The 10,042-nt window shown below is 42.2% G+C and overlaps 1 long non-coding RNA gene across 1 annotated transcript in view; it reads right to left on the bottom strand.

Annotated features, from left to right (window-relative positions):
- Positions 1-983: 983 nt before the first annotated feature.
- LOC128110648 (uncharacterized) overlaps positions 984-10,042 on the bottom strand; it is a 104,812-nt gene continuing 95,753 nt past the window's right edge. The window contains exon 4 of the long non-coding RNA XR_008218264.1: positions 984-1,121. This is a non-coding gene — a long non-coding RNA (uncharacterized LOC128110648). The remainder of the gene's footprint in view (positions 1,122-10,042) is intronic.

The following is a 10,042-nucleotide window of genomic DNA, read 5'->3' as shown; positions in this document are numbered from 1 at the left end:
CTCCTTATACAACATAGACCATGTTCATGAACCTCCCACACTGCACAGGTCCAGTGTGATGGCTGGTCCTTATGTCAACTTGCCACAAACTAGAACCACTTGGATAGAGATCCCCATCTGAAGAATTGTCCTGATCGCCTAAACAGGAGACCAACCCACATATGAGCAGCACCTCTGGTAGCAGCTCAGATTTTTTTTCTCACAACAAGGTTTCTCTGTGTTTCCCTGGCTATCCTGGAACTCGATTTGTAGACAGGCTGACCTTGAACTCAGAGATCCTCCTGCCTCTGCCTCCTGAGTGCTGGGATTAAAGGCGTGGGCCACCACACCTGGCACAGCCCAGATTTTGCAAAGGATATAGTGGAAGGACCTTTTACCCTCTTGCTCTTTTGGCCTTCCCTCCTGATGCCTAGTTGCTTCTGAGAATGATTCCTTCATTGACATCATAACCAGCACTTCCAGGCTTCCATCCTTGACCAGCAGCTCTCTAGGAACTTTCCAGGTTTTCAGTCCCAAATTGGGAGTGTTGAGGTACCCAGCATTGTGGACTGAGCAACTACAAGGCTGTTGACCTCTCTGGTGTGAAATGACCACTGTGGGGCTGCCGAGGCACCCACTTCAAGGACCAAGCAACTACCAGATTCTTAGCATCTTTGGTGTGGAACAACTTTAATATCAGCCAAGTAGACTCTCCTCCCCCAGGTTCATTTTGGTCAGTATTTATCACAGCAAACTGGGACATCAGGGGTGAGGCCTGAAGAATCCTAAGAGTCTGATTTTCCACAAGTTCCTAGGTGAAGCCAAGACTACAGCTTTCCAACACACTCAGCACAGCCAGACTCTACAGATGTCGAGCAGAGTCTGTAAAGGAAGAAAGTCAAACAAAAAGGGTGAAGAGGCGAGACATCCAATCTGTGCTTAAACACTACTCAGAGACATAGTTTTCAACATATGTGAAAAATACAGACCTCAGTCAATGCCATGGTGCCTTAGGCAGTAAGTATAAGATCTACCTCGCCTTGGTGACAGGTCCTATGGTCCTTGGTGACATCTGTCTCCTGGTACTCCTGCCTTGTGTGATCCACTTGCCTTACATTTGAACCAGGCTTTGCAACATGTTCCTGGCAAATAAACGATGGTAAAAGTAACATGGAGACATTCCAAATGAGGTTTTAAGAACCTGTGCCTTTCATCCCATGGGCATTCTCTCGCTCTCTCATTCTTACATGCTCAGCTTGACAGGGATCTTCAGTTGCTCTGTGGGAAGTTTGGTGTGACAAGGAATCCAAAGAGGTCTCTAGCCATTGGCTAAACTCCACCAGCAGATACATCAGTGAGTAAGGACATGGACATTTTCAAGTGGAAGCCTTAAGAGATCTAGAATCACGGCACATCTAACTCATGCATGGAGTCCTACCCCATGGAAACAGAGGGTTGGCAGAATGGCTCAGCCTGAGGCCCTGGGTTCTCTCTGCAGCGCCACAAGTAGGTAAAAAGTATAATATAAGAAAATGGTGAGATAATATTGTGCTTTCAAACCATTAAGTTTGGAGACAATTTACCATGTGTTAATAAATAGCTAATATATTTAAGAATTGTTTTAAGATTAAAACAAAACAAAATAATCCAGATAATGGTGGCTCACACCTTTAATCCCAGTACTCAGGAGGCAGAAGCAGACAGATCTCTGAGTTCAAGGCCAGCCTGGTCTACAAAGTGAGTTCCAGGACAGTTAGAGCTTCAGAGAAACCTGTCTCAAAAAAAAAAAAAAAAAGACAAACTAAATCAAGGGATAGGATAGAACCGAGAGCAGAGTCATTGCCTGGTAATGTCAATCAGATCTGGAAATATCAGAATCACACAGCAGCTGCAGCCACTAACCTAGGAGGGAGCCACGTGTAGAAGATGTGCTGGGTTCCTATGCTGACAATCCGCCTTGCTTATAAAATCTCACACATCTTTCATGAGTTTGCTTTTTCTTTGACTTTAAAGCTGGATCCTGCACCCAGCAAGCTCACAAGTGATGGTAATAGTGATGAAAGCAAACAGAGGGTTGTGTTTTATAAAGTGATCATGCACTCTTTGCCAGACACAAGTTCACTGGCAAGCATGAAACCACATGTAAGCTAGCAAGAAACATGTAAGGGCTCCCGGTCCCCAGCTTGGAGCACTACGCTTGACAAGTGTCAGCCCTTAACCTTCAATTAGAAAGAGGCAATGACAGCCTGAGCGACGTGCAGACACCTTACACACTTGAAGAATTGTTCAATATGTTTTTGCTTTTGTCTTTCTTTTGATTTTGGTCAACACCACCACAGATCCCTCAGAGGCAGCTAGAACAGGCAATGGGCTAATTTTAGAGGTAGTATTGAAGGGATGGAGTGCAAAGTCACAGGAATATTGGGACCAATAGCTGAAACAGGTTCAGTGTCACCAAAGCCTGTGTGGAAGTGGTTCCTAAGACCAAAACCACTCTCCTCAGAGGACCTTAATCCATTGCCTGCGAGAAGATACTGGGAAATAAACAAAAGGCAGGCACCGTCTGGTGCAGGGCCAGATGCAGCACCCCTGACCAAAGGAGGGAACCTGTGACAAACCAGTGTGTTCTGATGTCTGCCCTGGTGTAATGGGACAGGGATACACAGACAGGTCTCCAGACCAGGAAGACAAGATAGATTGTGATGCACTGAGCTTTAAATAAAAAGTCAAGAAAATACAACTGCGGCAAGAGTTCACTCTGACTAAGGGACCAGGAAAGGTTTTATAAGGAAAGTGACATTTGAATTAGCTCTTAAGGTACTAATAGGATCTCAACACCCTGGAGCGATGACAGAGGTGACAAGACACAGGTAATTAGGCTGAAGTGCAAACTGAGTCAACAAATACCAGTGGAGAGCCATGTCAGGAGTGTCGACTGAAGGGCAAAAGAGTGAGGCAAAGGGGAAAATCTAGGCCTCTTGGCTGAGCAGAGGAAGGTGGATTTACTTGAGAGGTAATTGGAAAGCATGAGCAATTTCAGACATGTTGGCCATCTGCACATGTGGATGACGAAGATGCCCCCTCATTGTGAATAAACATGGTCCTGCCTAAGATCAAAAAAAAAAGAAAAGGAAGGAAGGAAGGAAGGAAAGCATGACCACTTTTTTAAGGCCAACAGTGACCTACTTGAATATAATTGGGAGGAGGCATGGGGTACAAGACCAGAACTTAGATTGCTTTTGCAATCATGTTCCTACCCACACTAGCACAATTTAGGTGGCCTTAGTGTGTGACCAGGGTTTGCTAGATATCAGCATAGACACAGCTTATGGTACACTGAATTGAAGTTAAACACCCTACATCAGGATTACTAAAAGAAAAAAATCTCTTTCACTATGGACTCAAATTTTCCCTCAGTTGCTTTAAAAAATAAATGCAGTTTCCTTATGTGAAATCTATAGCCTCATATGTGTCATAAGACATACTATTCCCAAAATTTAAGGCCATAGCCTACAAACATTCTACATATTTCAGCAATGGCCCAGAGTAGAAGACCCTGGAACTCTAGACTCTTTTCATTAAGAAAATACTCAAAGCAGAATGTGGTTGGTGAAAGAACACAGAGAATAAGGAGAAGACTTGTCTGCCTCCCTGGGATAAGAATAGACGGAGCTAGATTCTGCAAAAGGTTCCCTCTCTAGTGACCCAAAAGACCACCTAAGTGTGAGAGACTGTTAGGAGCTGTGCAGCGAGTCATCTCTCCCCTGTCTTAGGACCTGAACCAGAGCCAAGGCTGGACCCTGGCAGAAGACCCTCCCTGGACAGGCTTTGGGTCTCCTCCATGGCATCCCTGCCTGCTCTGTGTCAGTTCTATGAAAAGCCTGTGAACATTCCCATCAGAAGCCATCACATGTATAGAGAGCATTCCTGTGTAGGTTACCTACCAGGTCACCTACCCATGCCCAGTGTGAAGAGCCTGACCAGTGCAGAAGGATGTCTTTATAACCATAAAATGGATATTGACCACAGCACCAGTTTAAACCAGAAATGGCAGCATTAATTCACAATCCAGGGCTAGTTGAAAATAAATAGAGTAAAAGCTGATTCTGGAAAAGCTGGGGGTTTTAATGAGGGGCCTTACAAAGGGCTGGAAATACCAGAAAATCTTTCTACTAGGTATAAATCTAACATACAAAACCCTCAATCCAAAAATATACTCAGCTCCTAGGTGGAGAAATAGAAACCAGAATCCCTCAAAACCCTTTCCAAACTTTGTCCCCAGCTCATTGCCCCTCCCCCACACCACCTCGTCTTTCTCTGCATGTCCCTTCCATTTTTTCCCTGCACAGTAGCTTTCCTCTTTGGGGCTGAGTAGGTAGTTTAGCATGGCTGCCTCTCAGCTCCTCTCTGGCTTATTTACTCTCAATTTTACCTCCATCACCATTTTATTCCAATTCAAATAACCTTGACTCTACTTGGTCAGGAATCTACCTCAAGGTCATTCCATTATGATCTGGAGGTGGGCTCACTGGATAGAAACATAGCTGCCAAGATCTACCTACCCCCTACACTGGAAACACAGACATGGACAGACCATTTATCTCAAAAATCTTTTACTATCAATGAATACATACAGAAATATTTTGGCCAAGTTTTCTTTGATATTATTCGTATATACTTACATCCCTATGCTATTGGGATATCAGTGTTTCTCTGCATGTTAAAAATTGAACACAGTCACGCAGTGGTGGTGCACACCTTTAATCTCAGCACTCAGGAGGCAGATGCAAGTGGATCTCTGTGAGTTTGAGGCCAGCTGGTCTACAAAGTGAGTTTTAGGACAGTTTTACACAGAGAAACCATGTCTCACACAGAGAAGCCATGTCTCAGACAACAAAAGTTGAACATAAAGATATTCTCTGATAGTCACATTCTCTACTATATAGCACCAAACTGGAAAGACACAACTGCTCAATCTAAGCATGACTAGCATTCATTCTAGCCATCTTAAGAGCAAGGAAGAAGAGCAATTCAGCCAACAGGAGTCAATCCCCCTATCTTTCTTCCACAAATGAACCCAGGTCATCTAGTTCTTCCCTGCTGAGTATGCAGCTGACATTTACTGGGGGAAGGAGAAAAATGATCTCTGGGTATGTGGGTGTGTTTCAGGCAAACACTTTTTCCCAGCAGTTTCTGATGTCAAATGAGAACCCCAGGCACACACAGGCACGTTTAGTGCTTAATAATATTCAGGGGGGAGGAAAGAATAGAAGTTACATGGTTTCCCTGGAAACCTTTTCTACAGGGCTTGCACATGTCTTCTCTCAAGAAGCAGGTGAGATAGCCTAGAGATGCTTCTGGGCCCTGGGTCCCTCATTAAAGGGTGAGGGCCATGGTCCTTCCACTGTCTCTACATGACCAATAGTTGGGTTTATGTTATTCAAGGTTATTTAATATCAAGTCTCTCATACCAGTGGACTTAATGAGAAAAATGTGCTCAGCTTCCTTTCAACATCTTCCAAAGTGTTTGTGAGCTCTGGCACATAAGAGAGAAGCAGAGGAAGTCCTCTCTGTCAGTCAGTAGAAAGGGGATTCCTCAGGGAACAGAATTTGATAGCTCAGTAATTATAAAAATCATTTTATTTTTTTGTTTTATTTTGAGACAGGGTCTTTCTATGCAGTCCCGACTGTCGTGGAACTCCCTACATAGACCAGGCTGGCCTCAAACTCACATAGATCCACCTGCCTCTGCCTCCTGAGTGCTGGCATTAAAGGTGTACACCATCATGCCTGGAAAAAAATATTTTGACTTAAACTCTCACTGCAGTTATATTCAGAATGCGTTACAGATCAGAATAAAAATGACATTGAATAGGGTCATACAAATAGTTATCAGTCCCAAGATCTGCTTCTTTTAAAAAACATAGTATTTTATTTTATATGTATGACTTTTTGTCTGTTTGTATATCTGTGAACCATATGTTTGTATTTATGTTTGTATGCTTGGTTCCCACGGAGGCTGGAAGAGAGCATTGGATCACTGGAACTGAAGTTACAGACAGTTGTGAGCCACTATGTGGGTGCTGGGCATCGAACCTAGATCCTCCATAAGAGCTGCCAGTGTTCTTAACTAAGCCATTTTTCCATCCCCCCCCCCACCCCACCCCACATTTAATCCCAGCGTTTTGGAGGCAGAGGCAGGTGAATATGAGACCAGCCAGGTCTACATAGAGAGTTACAGGCTAGGCAGAGTTACATAGTAAGGCTATCTCAAAAAAAGAAAGAATCGTACTCACCTGGATTAAAAGTAAGTATGTCTATGAATCTGTTTAGGATACTCTAGTAAAATGCCATAGACAGGGCAGCTTACAGAAACTCAATGCTCACACTTCTGGAATCTGAGAAGTCCACAATCCAGTGAATAGTAGATTTAGAATCTGATCAGAACTCATTCTGCAGTTGGTAAATGGTACCTCTCAATGTATCCTCCCGTGGTTGAAGAGATGAAGGGTCTCTTTGGCTCTCCTTTTTAAGGTCCTTAATCTTCCTCATGAGGGCTCCACTTTGATGACCTAATCACCACCTATGCCTCTTTGACTGCCATCATTCTAAGGACTACTTTCATCATCTGAATGTTAGGACACAAACACCAAGACCACAGCAGTAAGCAATTCCTTCTTCCGCCACACTTCATCATTTTCTCCCCATTTCCTTCTCTCAACCTAACTCCTGTGGCACTTTAGGAACCAATCATCTAAATGCTGCAGCCCTAGCGGCTCTCTCTCTTATTCCCCTCTTCATAACAGCTAATGTTTTGATCAGGAGGAAAGCAGCCTGCCTCTGTGAGCTGTGCCTCTAACTTGGGAAGGGCCTTATCTTGGAAGGTTTGTGTTTTTATTTCATGAAATTCTGGCATTTTCAAGCATCAGCTGTAGGTCTTGGCATTGAACTCCTCATGTCTGACATCATCAGAGCAGGTGAAAATCAGGCAAATCACATAAGAAAAGAGGGACTTTGTTCTCAGGTATGGAAGAGACTGCCCCACACTAAACAACTCAGGACCGTCAATGCATCTAGAACATCGATTCATCTCACACACGGGATGGAAATCAGTATCAGCCCAAGCACTGTGTCACCAGGACTCCTTTATTAGCTGAATCCTTCAAAACAGCATGCTTATTTCCACTTGAAACTGTCCCCAACACTTAGGATCACGTATAGCTCTTGCTGAAGGTTCCCAAGTTTTCAGAAAAGCATCTTTTCTCTTTCATTATGATTAGAAGACTTCTGTGTGCCAGGAATCATGAGACATTTGGGACTTAGAAATAAAAGCACACAATCCCTCCAGATGTAGAGTAGTTTAGGTCTCCTGCCTGTATGCTTTCATGGTTCATTTTAGGGAAAATTCAGTCATATTCCCTAATTAACCTGGATAAGATATTGTTTCTTTTCTTTTTTCCTCATTTTTGTTTTGTTTGTTTATTTGTTTCGTTGTTGTTTTGAGACAGGGTTTCTCTGTGTATCCCTGGTTTTCCTGGAACTTGCTCTGTAGACTAGGCTGACCTTGAACTCATAGGTCCTCCTAACTCTACCACCCAAGTGTTGGGATTAAAGGCACGTGCCATCACATCCAGCTAGCATTAACTTTTTCAAATCAGTTGGTCTTATTAAACTTTCTAATAATAAAATCTGAAGGTGCCCAAGTGTGTACAGCTGGTGACTGATTTATACTTGCCCTTCCTGACCTGTGCTCCTCTCAGCACTAAAACTGATCTCGTCTGTGGGAACAAGAAATCCCGCCAGCCTCTCTGCAAAGTTCACTACAAAGCTGCTTTTTTCCACTTTGGCCCCACCATCTAACCTCAGTCCCACTTCTGTAAATCACAAATAAAACAGCAGTGAATTCATAATAAAAACCTATATTTTCTTTTTCTTGAAATTCTCAGAATGTGCTCAAAAGTTCTAGCTTAGTGAAGTAGTGGTGTGTATTCTGAGGACATGGAATATTTTTCTTAACAAAATCTGTCAAGTGACTTGAGGATAATTCGGAGTTGCATGAATCTAAGTGCAGAAAGTACAAGGAGATGAGAGGACCTGGGTTCAGTTCCCCACACCCATACCCAGGTGACTGGCAGTTGCCTACAACTCCAGTTTCAAGGAGATCTGATGCCCTCTTTTAGTCTCCATGGCACCGGCATGCATGAGATACACATACTGATAAGAAGGCACACACATAAAAATAAATATTTTTTTAAAATTCATTCATGAAGTTCAGAGTAGACAGAAAGATTTCAGAATGTTTGATTAATTGAAAATACAATCAAATCATTCATATTACTTTGAACTAGAAGTACTAGAATCTAAATGTATACATTTTAAAAATCCACTCAAAAACAGACACAAGGACACATACAGCTCTGATACCTAAGAGGTCGTTATTAAACAGCAACTCTTTAGTTCCATGACTAATATAAACTGATCTATTTTTGTAGGGAAATAACTTTGAGTCTTGACTTTGAGGGTTGTGAGTGAGTCTCTCTAGCCAAGAATCATAATTGTATTCTCACAATTCTTCTGTGTGTGCATCACTCCTCAATAAGTGATTTTTTTAATCAAATATTGAATGAATGAGACATCCACATACTCAGTGGAGACTCTAAAAGCCAGGCGGTCCTGGACAGATATTTTTGAAGACACTAAGAGACTACAGAAGCCAGCTCAGACTACTATACACAGCAAAACTTTCAATCAAACAAGATATTCCACGACAAAACCAGATTTAAGCAATACCTATGCACAAATCCAGCCCTACAGAAAGCACTAGAAGGAAAACTCCAAGTCAAGGAAGTTAGCTGCACCCACAAAAACACAGGCAATAAATAATCTCACACCAGCAAAACACAAAGAAGGGAAACACACACACACACACTACCACCACCACCACCAACAACTCCCCCCCCAAAAAAAACCCCAAGAATTAACAATCATGGGTCATTGATATCTCTTAATATCAATGGACTCAATTTGCCTATAAAAAGACACAGACTAGCTGGGCAGTGGTGGTGTATGCCTTTAATCCCAGCACTCATCTCTATGAGTTCAAGGCTAACCTGCTCTACAAAGAAAGCTCCAGGACAGACTCCTAAGCTACACAGAGAAAACCTGTTTCAAAAAAAAGACACAGGCTAACAGAATGGATACAAAAACAGGATCCATCCTTCTACTGCATACAAGAAACACACCTCAACTTCAAAGACAGACATTACCTCAGAGTAGAGGGTTGGGAAAAGATTTTCCAGTCAAATCGGCCTAAGAAGCAAGCTGGTGTAGCTATCCTAATATCTAACAAAATAGACTTCAAAGTAAAATTAATTAAAAGAAATGAAGAAGGACATTTCATATTTATCACAGGAAAAATCCATCAAAATGAAGTCTCAGTTCTGAACATTTATGCCCCAAATACAAGGGCACCCACATTTGTAAAAGAAACTTTACTAAAGCTTAACTCACACATCAAACCCCACACATTAATAGTGGGAGACTTCAACACCCCACTCTCACCACTGGACAGAAACTTAACAGAGAAATAAGGGAACTAATAGGTATTAGGACTGAAATAGACTTAACAGACACCTGTAGAACATTCCACCCAAACATAAAAAGAATACACCTTCTTCTCAGCACCTCATGGAACCTTCTCTAAAGTTGACCATATACACTAGGCCACAAAGCAAATATCAACAGATACAAAAAAAAATGGAATAATCCCATGTATCATATCATATCACCATGGGTTAAAGTTAGAATTCAACAACACAAACTACAGAAAGTCTATAAACTATGGAAACTGAACAACTCTCAACTGAATCACCACTGTATCAATGAAGAAATATGAAAGAAATTAAAGACTTCCTAGAATTCAGTGAAAATGAATGCACAACATACCCAAACTTACGGGACATTATGAAAGCAGTGCTAAGAGGAAAGTCCATAGCACTAAGTGCCTACATAAAGAATTTGGAGAAATCTCACACTAGCAACTTAACAAAACACCTGAAAGCTC

Source organism: Peromyscus californicus, unplaced genomic scaffold (genome assembly GCF_007827085.1).
Source record: "Peromyscus californicus insignis strain IS unplaced genomic scaffold, ASM782708v3 Scaffold_15__1_contigs__length_86483966, whole genome shotgun sequence".
Lineage (NCBI taxonomy): Eukaryota > Metazoa > Chordata > Mammalia > Rodentia > Cricetidae > Peromyscus > Peromyscus californicus.
Note: the sequence above shows the minus strand (reverse complement) of the source record. Positions and strands in the feature narration are given on the sequence as shown.